We start from the raw sequence: 14,806 nt of genomic DNA, 5'->3' as shown, positions 1-14,806 counted from the left end.
AACACAGTAGAACAAGAGGGCGCAGGTTTAGAGATGTAAAGGGAAATTTCAGGACAGACACCAGAAAGTGTTTCTTTGCGCAGAGGAATCAATAACTGGGACAGGTTGTCGGGAAAGGTGGTAGAGGCCAAGACACTGGGCTCATTTAAAAAGCAGTTTGTTGCAATCATTGGTGGGATGGTAGGCTGGGGTGGACGCCTCTAATAAGGTCCCGTTTCAGATGTCTCTTCTCAGAACTGAAGAGCCTCTTGTTTGGCTAATCATTGCTTGTAGCATAGCTCATTCCACTAACATTGGGGATCATTCTCATTGCTCTCACTGCACTGCCTCTAGGACCTGAGCAGTTTCTTTATGTCTCTATGTGGTGACCAGGACTGTATTGAACAATAGCTAAGAGGGAAGTATCCCTGCCCCCAGTGACTGGCCTGACCCTCAAACATCCAGAACTGTTGTTTAAACATTCCTGGGGGTGGGGGGGAATGAAATCTTATCCAGCGTGCAATGCAGATTGTCTAATCTTCCAAGCTGCCTGTGTGGTTTACAAGAATTGGCACCAGACATGGGAGGCTCACACTGTGAGCAAACTATACGCTCCTTTCAAAACTGCCTGCCTCCAGTCCCCCTCTAGCAGCGAATCTAAACAGTCCCACCTTGTATCTGTACTGGATTAACCCTGATAGTTAGCCAACAATGGAATATTCAACATAATCTGTTTTGAGCCAAACTTCCTGTCAGCATCAATGTGCCAGAGACATGTATCTAGGTCTGAATTACACACAGGTGTCTGGTGGGTCCCCAGCTGTTTCCAGCAGTTGTTTGTCGTTTCCTTGGTATTTAAGTATTTCTACGAGGATGGTAGAGATGACTGGCTGGGGCAACATTAGCACACGTAAGCGGCAGGATGATTAGACTGTGTCAAAAGTTCAGTTTATGAATGCAATTCAATCTGGGTGATTTTACTCTCAAGAGTTTAAGGTTATAGTTCAGGGGCTGGGATTTGGCAAGCATCACAATGATTGTGGGTTAGCTGAGTGGATGTACTCTGGACGCCTGTTATTTCCTTCGTTTTAAGGGATGGGAGGGGAGAGGTCGAGAGAAGAAGGGAGTGGGGGAGGGAGGGGGTCAAGAGAGAGGAGGTTGAGAGGATATTAAACATTTGCTCAGTTGCTATTTCAAAACCACCCCTCCGCTCTAGTTCCTGGCAGTGTGCATTGCCGTGCTGGACTGAACATCATATTGCAGCTAATTCAAACATTCATCTTGACCCCCAAAACAATGTTCAGATCCGCAGTCACAACATATAGCCTGAGCCTGTTAACAAAATCACAGCAGGACAATCCATCACAGTCTGTCACTATTGCAGATTGTTTTGTGTTCTCTGTCTCACAAAGGACAAATGGTGATAAAATAAGACTACTAATAATACATATAATCCCTGTATTGGATGTAGTGCCTATGAGACATCTCAAAGTCCTTCACAGAATATATTGTACAGCGGATTGACTGTGTATTTGTGGGTGAAATGCGGCAGCCAGTTGTGCACAGCAGTGTGCTCCAATCAGTCATGGATTGAGTGACCAAATTCATTTTTGGAAGGATGATTAACTCCGGAAAGGAATCCGCCAATCAACTAACAATTGGGCTCTTACTTACTGCTAGGTAAACAGAGGCGTGTGGGGTAAGGAAGCCTGCCTAAGGTTTTACCCCGCCTGGGAATCAAAACCGTGACCTCTCGCTTGCGATGCAAGCACGCTAACCACTGCGCTACAGGGCTCTGTATGTGATATGTGATATCTATATATATATACATATAGATAATACATCATATGCCCCATCAGCCATACCTCCCCTGCTCTCTGGAACTCCACCTTTCCTCCCTACCTTGAAAATCCGCATTAAGGCAACAACTTAGATCCACCCCCCTCCCTCCTCCATATCCACCCTGCCATAATCTAGTGTGTAAAATGCTTTCCCGACGCGAAAGGCCTAATCTGAATGAGTGTTGATATAAAGCCCAAAAGCATTCTGCAAACATTTTAATTCCCTGTTTGGCCAAATGCTTGGACAAAATTGCATCAGAAGATCATTGAACTGTGAAAATACCATGTTTTTGCTTGTACATGGTCACAAGATCAGTTTGGATGAAGAAGGCTCCTCAGTTGATCTTGTTAGTATCCATCCATAACATCACAAGAGAGCTTTTTGTTCAGGAGACTGTTGGTTATTGCCAGCTGAGATTTTTTTCATTCCCAGCTTTAACTTCTGTACGGTTGACTGTAGGTTAAAAGGGTAAGATCTGTGTTTAATGGAGAGGAACACAGTCGTACAGAAGTACCACTAACCCTTCATTGGGTATTGTGGCTCCAAGATGCTACCCCGTATGAAGAGCGCTATACAAATACAAGTTGTTGGTTTCACTGACAAAATATTCGCACTGAAATGTTCACAGTGATTTATATAGTGCAACACTGACACCTGCTGAAGAAAGTAGCATCACATCAACAAGAGCTGTTGTTCATGACGCTGCTGTATATTTAAATAAATAATCCTTGCATTTGATATAACGCCAAATCATCTGACTGCAAAATACATTTGTGTAAATTGTAGTGACTGTATTTGTTTATCTCGGGAGTATAGTTGACAGCAACGTCCCACAAACAGCCATGAAGTCAACTTTTTCACATCAAATGATGTTCTTCTTGGGTTGTCCTTGGAATAGATTATTGAAACGAGTTCACACCAAACTAAACAGACATTTAAACCATAGCCTTTACTGTGCGATTATTATTATAATTATTGTAATATAATTATTATTATACCTACAAAGAAGTCTTAAATTTAGACCACACTGCGATTAAACTAGTGTCATCTGCTGGTGATTAAATATCATTGCATCTCCTCACTGAAAAAGTCAGTTTTGCAAGCATATGCATTAAGTTTGTGCCCTGGGGCTTATTTAACCAGGTTATTAGTTCTACAAAATAATTGACAGTTCATCATTAAAATAAATCTTTTATGGATCCACTACTGCTTTTTTATTTAGAAAATTTGTACGATTTTTTAATGGATGCAACCTTTCTTCTGTGTGAGGAGGTGAATTGATCCCTGAGCAAACGTGGTGTTTGTCAGAGGTGGCTCGCTTTGGATGAGACGTTAAACTGAGGTCTCGTCTCCCTGATCAAGTAAACATAAAAGATCCCATGGCACTGCTTGAAAAGAGAAAGGAGCCTCTCCTGGTATTAGTTCTCCAGATAAAATTGATCATTCATTTCATGGCTGTTTATGGAGACATTGCCATGCACAAATTGCCTGCTTCGTTTGTCTACAGAGTACAGTCACTGCACTTTATAGAAAACTCTGTGAAGCACTTTGAGACGTTATAGCGAAGGCAGGGAATATTCTTAGTGCTTGTTAACTGCTTTACGTTTCCCAAGTTTTCACTCGTGCCCTCTAGAGGTTATGAAGTGAAATAAAACACTGTAATGGAGCATCATATAATGTAATATAGGCACCACAGAAGTTTAGGTGTGGGTAATCATAAAGGAATATTTCTGATTTCTACTAACTCAAAAGCTTCAGAAAATGATTCTAATATGCAGTCAGACATGTGCATTATGTTTGAGGCTGATCCTTAATGATACTTTACAAGTTTCGGCAGTTGCTTTTAACAAACGCTTTATTTAATATTATGTTTAAACAGTATAATATGTTGGAATATCTCTCTGTATGCATATGCATGTAATATCTAAGGTATCCGGTATGAACAACAGCTAGAAGGAATACGTTACCTGACTGTTGGTTGAGACATTAAGCCAAGGTCCGATCTGCCTGTTCAGACGGATGTTAAAGATCCCGTGGCACTATTCGAAAAGAAATGGGAGTTTCTTCTGGAGTTCTGGGTGACAATTGCCTCAAATAAAAAAAATGGTCACTCACTCCATGGCTGTTTGTGGGATTCTGCTGTGTGCAAACTGGCTACTGTGTTTTGCCCAGAAAATACACAGTCAACACACTTTACAGTATATTCTGTGAATTGCTTTGAGAACGTCTCGACAACATGCTTAGCCACCTGACACATGGAAATTTCCCTGTGTCTGGCATACAAGGTGCACTCTCTCCCTGGAGGGACACACTCTGATTTATCTAATGCTGGAAAAGCTTGGGGACCCCAGAGTGCGGTCGGGGTAACTGCTGGAGTTCAACCAACTAAAACCACGTAGCTTTCCATCGAGAGAACTGCCTGGCAAGCTTCCCCTCGGCCTATCCAGCTTGGACCACCTTTCCTGTAAAGGGCTGAATCGTGACGTGTTTGAGATGAGTTCCTAGAATAAAGAGGGATTGAGGAATATGAGATAGCGTGACATCTTAGGTTGGGAACTGAAAGGAACCTGATGACTTCATGTCAAATTTCTTGCTGCTGACAATCCTTATGTTGTTACAGAAGTCTGCCACCAGGCTACCTACTTGCCTTCCTGAACAACACGAGATGCGAATTTAACTGGGAGCGGCACAGAACTGGCCTTATTATAAATGGGTCAAACCTCTCTGCTGCAACCATAAACCCCCTAAAAAGGGTCAGCGTGCGTCTAACACAGTCCAGCAGCTGTCAGGAGTGTGAAATCTGCGTTGTGTCCTGAAGGATACCCAGCAAAACTACTTTATTAACTCAGAGACTGCTTTGTTTCTTCAAAACAAAAGAGAAATTCGTTCAAAATAAAAATAAAAATAATTTGGTTACTCAATCCCTGACTATTTGTGGGACACTTGCTGTGTACAATTGGCTGCCGCGTTTGGCACACAAAAAATTTACAGTCGATTCACTTTACAGTCTAATCCGTGAAGCACTTTGAGACGTCTCGAAGACATGATAAGGCGCTATATCGAAATCAAGGATTATTATTATTATTATTATTTCATACAACAGTCACACACAAAGCAAATAAAAGTGAGATTGGATAAACTTGTGGTTTACTGGGTCCAAATTCCTGATAAGATTCCAGTCACCTTCAAATAAATCAAATGAGAATTGATGCTACTACAGCTTTGAATTTTCAAAGCTCCTCATAATAATAAATAAAAATAATCCTTGCATTTGATGTAGCACTATTCACGTCTACTAGACGTCCCAAAGCATTTCACAGAATATACTGTAAAGTGAATTGACTGTATATTTGTGGGTGAAACGCGGCAGTCAATTACGCACAGCAGTGTCCCACAAACAGTCGTGGATTAAAATAACCAATTTATTATTGTTTTTTTTCTTGATGGATCATTATCAGGCGTGTGGGGTAAGGAAACTTGCCCAAGGTTTCACCCTGCCAGGAATCGAACCCAAGTCACTCGCTTGCGAGGCGAGCGCTCTAACCACTGAGCTACAGGACGCCACAGACTCTCATCCTTTGCAAGGTGGAAAGGTTGGTGTTTGTGAAAAGGCAACCTTTCAAAGGTTTTAAATTGATAACGTGAGAACTCTTAAATCATATTATTTTGTGGAACGAATTGCCTGCTGTTTCACTAAATTAGCTTTTAATTATGTATTAAATGTTATTTCTGTACGACTCGAGGCAAGTGATTCTCATGTGGTGTCCCTCAGGGCTCTGTCCTCGGTCCCCTCCTCTTCAACATCTATATGCTCCCCTCGGTGACATCATCCACAGACGTGGGGTCAACTTCCACATGTACGCGGATGACACACAACTGTACCTCTCTGCCTCCACCCTTGACTCCAGGATCACTGCTGTCCTGACAGAATGTTTGTCAAACATCAAGTCCTGGATGAGAGCGAACTTTCTTCAGTTGAACATCAACAAGACCGAAGCTCTCCTGATTGGCTCCTGTTAGCGCCTCCTCACCTCAGGCGCTGACAGCATCACCATCCATGGTTGCACACTCCACCTTGCTAAGCCAGTCCAGAACCTTGAGGTCTTGTTCGACCCTCAACTATCCGACACTGTCTCACACCACAGGCCGCCGATACCTTCATACACGCCTTCATTACATCGAGGCTCGACTATGCAAACTCACTGCTTGTCGGCCGCCCGAGCTCCTCCCTCCACAGGCTGCAGATCATCCAGAACTCTGCAGCCCATGTCCTCTCCCGCACCAGGCTCCGCGACCCTATCTCCCCCATCCTCGCCCGACTCCACTGGCTTTCCATCACACAAAGGATACAGTTCAAGATCCTGGTCCTCACCTTCAAAGCCCTCCATGGTCTTGCTCCCCCCTACCTCTCCGACCTCCTAACCCCCTATCATTCTGTTCGCTCCCTCCGCTCAGCGGGCTCCGGCTTGCTTCACGTCCTCCACCTTGCTCGCCCCACTATCGGTGGGTGGGCCTTCCACCACTCTGCACCCACCCTCTGGAACTTCATCCCACAGTCCCTCCATCTCTCCCCCTCCCTTGCCACCTTCAAAACCCACGTCAAGTTCTTCCTCTTCGACTGTGCTTTCGATCTCCCTGCTTCCCCCCCCTGCCCTCCCCCAACCCGACCCTCAGCTCGGGTCCGTAACTCTGTCTGTCCAGAATCTTGGGACATCCTCCCAACATGAAAGGCGCTATACAAATGTAATTTTGTTGTTTCACAGGATTTACTGTGAAGTGTAGTGACTGTGTCTTTTGCAGGTGAATTTGCTTTGACCTGAAACTCAGCAGACTTTCCTCCCCATATGACCGCCCCTACCATCACTTCCCCCCCTCCCTCGCTTACTTGGCTTGGCTTCCGACACGGGGGCCAGTGCAGCACTTTGAGATATTATCCTAAATGGAGGGCATTTATATAAATGCAAGTTGCATTTGCTTAATTGAATAAAATAGAGGAAGTATCCCAGAACAATAACATCAGACACACATAGTGAACAGGATCACAGGTCGAGGGGTCAGGAATGTGTAGGGTAAGTTTATAACAGACAGACACCAAGGAATGTTCCTTTACACCCTGGGTTAATCAATAACTGGAACGGACTATCATGAAGGCCAAAACAATGGACTCAGTTAAGAAAAGAGTTTGATGCTGTGATGGGCATGAGATGAAATGCACCAAAGGACCTTCTTCACCCAAGCCTCTCATGATCTTGTGATATTTTTCTCTTTCTAATACCAGCCATCACGGCAGCCTCGCTGATCCTCATCGACTGTCTCTGCTGGTTTGGGGCATTCACTTATTAGGGTCAAAACTCCAAACTCGTTTCCTGCTTTGAGTCTGAAGACTTCAATCCAATAAGTCTGATATGGAGTTGAGCCCAAACTCAATGGGCTGTTGTTGTTATTGTGCAATTTGACCACTCATTGACCTCAATCTTTACTTGTCTTTTTATTGGCTTTGACTTGCTTCTCCCACAAAATACACAGTTAATCCACTTACAGTATATCTTGTGAAGTGCTATGAGACGTCTCGATGACGTGATAATAATAATCCTTGCATTTGACATAAGCGACTTATCACGTCTTCGAGACGTCTCAAAGCGCTTTGCAGAATCTACTGTAAAGTGAATTATCTGTATATTTTGTGGGTGAAATGCGGTAGTCAATTGTGCACAGCAGTGTTCCACAAACAGTCGTGGATTGAGTGACCAATTTTTTTTTTTTTTTCGAAGGATTTATTACCCCGGAAAAGGGATCCGCCAATCGACTAACTTCCGCGTTCCTACTTACTGCTAGGTAAACAGAGGGGCGTGGAGTAAGGAAACTTACCCAACATTTCGCGCTGCCCGCGTATCAAACCCAGGTCACTGTCTTGTGAGGCAAGTGCTCTAACCACTGAGCTGCAGAACTCCACCAGATAAGACGCTATAACAAGTGCAAGGAATATTATTATTATAGTTTGAAAGAAACAGAGCAGTACACGAGTGTAACAATCAGTCACATATGAAAACCATAAATCTATACACTACTCCCTAAGGTCTAGATAGCTGCAGGGTATGTAGTGTGACTATCAATGACTGAATGCAATGGAATTATACGATTAGGGTGTGTCCCTCCAGGGAGAGAGTGAATGCTTCATACCGGACAAAGGGGAAACTTTAATGCACATGTGGAACTCACAGTCTGGTTTACAATATAATTTACACTTATCTAGAGCCTTTCACATCGGGAGGACGTCCCAAAGCGCTTGGCAATTCTGGCTGAGCACCAGAGCTGAGGTGGGTGGGGAGAGGAAACATAACTGGTAGCGCTGTTAAAGAGGTACATTACGAGACGTACCTTGAAAGAGGGGAGGGAGCGAGCAAAATTAGTTTAGAGATTCTTAAGCATGGCGATGGGTTCTCTGTGCGTGTTGGACATCCGATTGACCCCCAAAAAATGACAGAAGAAGTTGTGGGGCTGAGAGCAGGGGAGTGGAACGAGGTTGGGTAGCTCTTTCAAAAAAAGCCGGCACAGGCACGATGGGCCAAATAGCCTCCTTTTGTGCTGTAGGAATCTATGATTCTATGAATCTTCAGAAAGGGTAGAATTATTGCGTGTGGGAAGTATTGAGAGGTCTCAGGATGTGGTATGTGAGAGAGTTCGTCAGTTCCTCAGGGAGATCTGTATCAGAGGGAGGGTTCGAATTAGGCAAGGAAATACACCAGTCTTGTGGTGGGTGGCGGAAGGAGGCAAAGTGGTTGGAAAGTTGACTTTTTGTACTCTTGCGAAATAATGAGAAATAATTGAAGTGAGCTGTTTAGTGAGTAAGTGAATGACACATATCTAAAATTAAATACACTTCAATGACATCAGTCAAAAGATAAATAAACAACACTAAGCACGACATCAGCCTTTAAACACTCAGGAAATCAACTCCAGTGAATTATTTACTAGGTTTACTCCACAGCAATGGTAAATGTCTCGTTAAAAGCAGTTTATTGGGGAAACCGGCGACATGATACAATACAGAGAGAGGATAATTACTGCTGATAATACCTCAAGACCTCTTATTTGCACGGAGTGTTCAAGCTTAGGAAATCCCAGATTCTATCCGATACCATTAATTTAAGTACAATGCAACGTAGTTGATGATGTTTTTTTCATCACCTTCAATTTTTGAGACAAGAAAATGACTCACTTTCGCCCAGAAAATACATACTCAATCTACTTTACAGTATATGCTGTGAAGGGCTTTGAGACGTCTCGACGACGTGATAAGGCACTATACCAAATGCAAGGATTATTATTATTAGGTAAGGAGTTACAATCAAAAGCATTCATTCCAATGTTTTCAGGTGTCAGTGGGTCGAACGTACAGCTCCAGGTGAAAACATGGTGGGTGCATGCGAGCCCCATGTTGGGTCTTTGAGTTCATTGTCCAGGCTGTCAATCCAGTGCAGTGCTGGGGGGAGTGCTAAATTGTCAGAGGTGCTGCATTTTGAATGGGACGTTAACCCAAGGTCTAGTCTGCCCGGTCAGGTGGATGTTAAAAGGCCCAGCACACTGTTTGAAAAAGGAAGGGAGTTTTTCCTGATGTTCCAGCCGACAATCCTCCAGTAAAATCGGTCATTCCCACTTCATGGGACATTCATTTGCTCCGTGCAAATTGGCTGCTGTGTTTCCTCACCAGTACACTTTGCAGGAACTTCGTGCAGCGTTTTGAGATGTTCTTGATATTACAGGTGCTATTTGAAACGCAAGATTACTATAAAATACTATTAATACAGGATTAGGTAAGCAGGATGGGTCTCTCCAGGGAGAGAGTGCACATTCCATTCCAACAATCCATCTCTGGATGTGTAGGTGGGATGCATGGAATTCTCAGTTTGGTTTGGATACCTTTAAGCGTAGTGAAGGGTTTCCACATGTGTCAGACACCAGGCTGACCAAAAAATATCTTAATGACTGCTCCCTGGGGCTGTGTTTCACATATATCTGAACACCAGGGGAGGAGTTTACATACTCGTATGACTCTTTTTCTGTTCAGTGTGTGCAGTAAATATGGTTCATAATATGCAGTTGTGTCTAGTAAAATACTGCAAGATCACTCTCACCTCTGAGTCAGAACATTGTGGGATCAAGCCCCACATCAGGACTTTGAGCTCACAATCCAGGCTGTCACTCCACTGCGGTCCTGGGGGAAAACACCTACATTGCCGGAGGTATTTATTTGTGTTATAATAATAATAGTATTCCTTGCATTGATATAGCGCCTTATCACTTCTTCGAGACGTCTCAAAGCGCTTCACAGAATATACTGTAAAGTGAATTGACTGTGTAATTTGTGGGCGAAACACGGCAGCCAATTGCGCACAGCAGCGTCTCACAAACAGTCGTCGATTCAGTGACCAAATTGTCATTATATTGGAAGGGATTATTACCCGTGGAAAGGAGATCTACCAATCGGCTAACAACCAGGTTCCTACTTATTGCCAAGTAAACAGAGATGTGTGGAGTAAGGAAACTTCCCCAACGTTTCACCCTGCCTGGGAATCTAACCCAGGTTCTATCGCTTGCAAGGCGAGTACTCTAGCCACTAAGTACAGGACGCCACTTAAATTGTTAAAATTTGACAATTTAATCAAACATTCCAGCACATCAATTGAACAAACTGTTCCAAACAATTGAAAGAAACTTCTAAGTCCACAAAAGGTTGATGAATACTCGCTTGCTTGATAAAAACAGGGGCAACTTCGGTAAAGTCATTGTACTATTTGTAAGACCGACAGAAAGAATCAGAAATATTCAGAAGGGCAGCACTTTTAGGGTTAAAATGTCCACTTGCGTTCTTGCCACCGCAGGGTATGGATCATTTCCCCGAAGGACAATTTTATTTAGATCCAGATTGTCGTAGACGGATAAAGTCATGATGTCTCAATGGCTGGGTCCTCCCCACTTAAAGTAAATTAAACTTGTAATTGGTTTAATCTTACAAGCAACTTTGAAGGAGTTTTAAACAAGAGCAATGCCCAATGGCCCATTTGGGGAAGTGATGACATCAATGTATTAAAATCTGAATCAACCTCTAATCTGTATACATTTACGTGCAGTTTAAGACTAACGGCAAAAAACAGTATCCAATACTCTAAACACTGAATGGAGTTTATGAGACACATTCTTGCTGCCTAATCTGGGAACTGAGCCTAAACAAACACACTCCCCAATGTTGTGTCAAGACACTGTTTGGCTTGTTTTAGTAACTCTTGTTGTGCAGACACGCCTGTGATTGTTTCAGTGAATCAAGCAGTGTTTTTTCCCCCTGTACTTAATCCTGAGATGCTTAATGAGCATGTGTCTTCCTGGCTCAGTGGATCACGCTCTCGCCTCTGGGTCAGAAGGTTGCTGGTTCAAATCTGATGTTGGTACTCTGAGCTCACAGTATAAACTGAGACTCCAGTGCAGTGCTGGGGGAATGCTTCATTGTCTAACAACGACGACGACAGCAAATTACATTTGTTTAGCGCCTTTCATGTCAGGAGGATGTCCCAAGGTGCTGGACAGTCAGGGATCCGCACTCGAGCTGGTGGTTGGGTTCAAGAGGGGTGGAGGGCGGTGGGGGTAGGGGTAGGAGGGTGACCAATGGCACGGTCGAAGAGGAGGGTCTTGAGACGGGTCTTCAAGGAGGCAGGGGAGGGAGTGAGGCGGAGGGACCGTGGGATGGAGTTTCGGAGGTTGGGGGCAGAGAGGCTGAAGGCCCGCCTACCTTTGGTGGGACGGGCAAGGTGGGGGACGTGAAGCAGACCAGAGCTCGCTGAGTGGAGGGAGTACTTTGGATGAAATGCTAAACCATTTTCTGTCCCATGGGACTGACTGATCGAAAAGCAAAGGCAGTTCTTCCCGGTGTCCTGCCCATCAATCATCCAAATAAAATTGGTCACTACAATTACACAGTCACCGTACTCTAAAGAATATCCCTTGAAATGTTTTAAGACATTTTGACAATGTGATAAAGTGATATAATCAAACACAAGAGTGTTATTGAGATATCTGTTGTTAATACTAGCAGTTAATGATCTATATTCCCCTCTGTCTGAAATTGGCATTCATCATACTTTGTAAGGATGCTATGGCTTGCTTTCCATCAGTTCTTGGCTCAGGTACAGGATGTAGTAAGATTTTCCCATGATAGACCCCTTGCCAATAACCAAGCAGAGCCCAGATTGAACACGTGTGCAGTTAGCAAGCTGGAGATGGTTGAGGCAGCCTCAGGTCTCAGTTGATCTTCACACGCAACATGCAACAATACAAAACTATTGGATTTGAGCTATATAGTGCTCTGGTCAGGCCACAACTAGAGTACCGCAAACAGTCACTGTGACATAACAGGGCTGCACATGTCCTAAGCACAGCACAGAGGAGAATAACCAGGGTGATCCCCAGTGTCAGTGGAATAATAATAATCCTTGTGTTTGGTATAGCTCCTTATCACGTCTTCGAGACGTCTCAAAGCGCTTCACAGAATATACTGTAAAGTATAGTGACTCTGTATTTTGTGGGCGGCCAGTTGTCCCACAAACAGTCGGGATTGAATGACCGCCACTCAACTAACAACCGGGTTCCTACTTACTGCCGGGTAAACAGTACATGGTGGCGTGTGGAGAAAAGAAACTGCCTAAGGTTTCACCCCGCCCGGGAATCGAATGCGGATCCTCACACTTGCGAGGCGAGCTCGCTAACCGCTACGCTACAGTACGCCGCAGAATGAGCTACGAGCAGCAATTAGGCCAGCTATGGGCTCTTCAATCTTGTTAGGAGACGACTCAGAGAGAACCTCATGGAGGTGCACAACATTTTAAATGGGATTGAAACAGTAAACCCAGAACAATATTTTCAGATGCACCAAGACAGTCGAACAATAAGACATGGATTTACAGTTGCAAAGTCCAATTTTATGACAGACGCCTGGAAATATTTATTTACCCAGAGGGTAGTTAATGAATTGAACAGGTGGCCAGGAAAAATGTCTGAGGCCAGAATCATGAACTTATTCATAAAGCAGCTTGATGTTGTGACAGGAGGATGGCAGGGCAGATGGATGAGATCAAATGGGCCAAAGGGTCTTCTTTACTTGAACCAATCTTGTCTTTTTTCTTCAGAAATGTTTTTCTGGATATTGGCTTTCATGCTGGTTTGTAAGAATTCAGTCTATTAAAGGATGCAAGGAATGGTTCATAATATGTAGTTGTGTCTAGTAAAATACTGCAGTACTATAATAATCTTTACATTTAGTATAGCACCTTTAATGTCTCAAAGCGTATCACAGAATATTTTGTAAAGTGCAGTGACTGTGCGATTCGTGGGGGAACCCAACAGCTAATTTGTGCGCAGCAATGTTGCACAATTCACGTTCCGTAATAATAATAATAATAATAATATAGCACCTCATCACTTTTTTGAGATGTCTCAAAGCGCTTCACAGAATATACTGTAAAGTGAATTGACTGTACATTTTGTGGGCGAAACGCGGCAGCCAATTGCGCACAGCAGCGTCCCACAAACAGTCGGGGATTGAAGTGACCAATTTATTATTTTTTTTGAAGGAATTATTACTCATGGAAAAATGATCTGCCAATCGACTAACAACCGAGCTCTTACTTACTGCGAGGTGAACAGAGGCGTGTGGAGTAAGGAAACTTGCCCAATATTTCGCCCTGCCGGGAATCGGACCAAGAAGTGCATCACTTATTTTATTTGGGGGTTGTTGGCCACGGCACCGGGAAAAACTCAGTTGATACAGTGGAACCCATTTATAACCCAAGTTTGCTTTGTAGCGCGATCGGGGTATGGATCAGAAGCATCTTGCTGTCAAATGGTGCCTTTAGGATGTTTTACACACATGCATCAGTGAAAGGGGAGGTCAATTTCAGCACATTTTTACATTTTCAATAAAACCTTATTGTAGCCTCTTTCCCATTTACTTGTTTTATTTCTGATTTGTTGTGGAGGGGGGTGCGGTAGAGGGTGGGGGGGGGAGGGAGAAAGGTTGCGAGATGCACATGAAATGAAATCTGCCATTTGGTTTCCAAGGAAACTGCTCGTAACCCCTATAATTGGTTCTTACAGGCAAAAATTTTGCAGTTCTATTTTAAATTTCCGCAGCTGGCAAATGACATTTGCAGTCATGAGCTTGTTGTACAGACTCTCTGTTTAGCAGATGTGCTGAAAACACAAAGTCAGAGCCCCTTCTAATTTTATGCTTTAAGCTTTTATATTCCAAATAAATCATACCCAAACACTAGCAACACACCTAAGTTTGCTTGTAGTTGGATTGGGTCACATTGCATATTACTTTGGAATTTGAAATCACAGTAGATACTGCATTGTCGGAGGTGACGGCCTTCTGATGAGATTTTAACGATGATGAGATGAGACAGCACCCGTTTGCCTGTTCAGGTGGACATTAAGGATCCCATGGCACTGTTCAAAAAGAAAAGGGAGTTTCTGGCCAACCAGGAAAAATTGGTCACTCACTTCACAGCTGTATGTAGGACACTGCTGTGCGCAAATTGGCTGCCATGTTCGCCTGCAAAATTCAGCATTCCACAAAAAATCCTATCATAATTATAATAAACCTTGATTTGATATAGCACCTTATCACCTCGTTGAGACGTCTCAAAGGGCTTCACAGGATATACTGTAAAATGGATTATTATAATTATTGTTTGAAATTGTGGTGGAAGCTGATTCGATAACAACGTTTAAGAGAGAAGCAGATAATTATTTGGGGAGGACAAGTTTGCAGGGCTATGGGGAGAGAGCGGGGGAGTGGGATTGATTTGGATAGCTCTTTTCAAAGAGCCGGCACGGACACGATGGGCTGAATGGCCTCCTTCTGTGCTGTATAATTCTATCACTGTATATTTTGTGGGCAAGACGCGGTAGCCAATTGCACACAGCAGTGTCC

This window comes from Callorhinchus milii, unplaced genomic scaffold (assembly GCF_018977255.1).
Source record: "Callorhinchus milii isolate IMCB2004 unplaced genomic scaffold, IMCB_Cmil_1.0 Scaffold19, whole genome shotgun sequence".
Taxonomy (NCBI): Eukaryota; Metazoa; Chordata; class Chondrichthyes; order Chimaeriformes; family Callorhinchidae; genus Callorhinchus; species Callorhinchus milii.
This window is presented reverse-complemented; position numbering follows the sequence as displayed.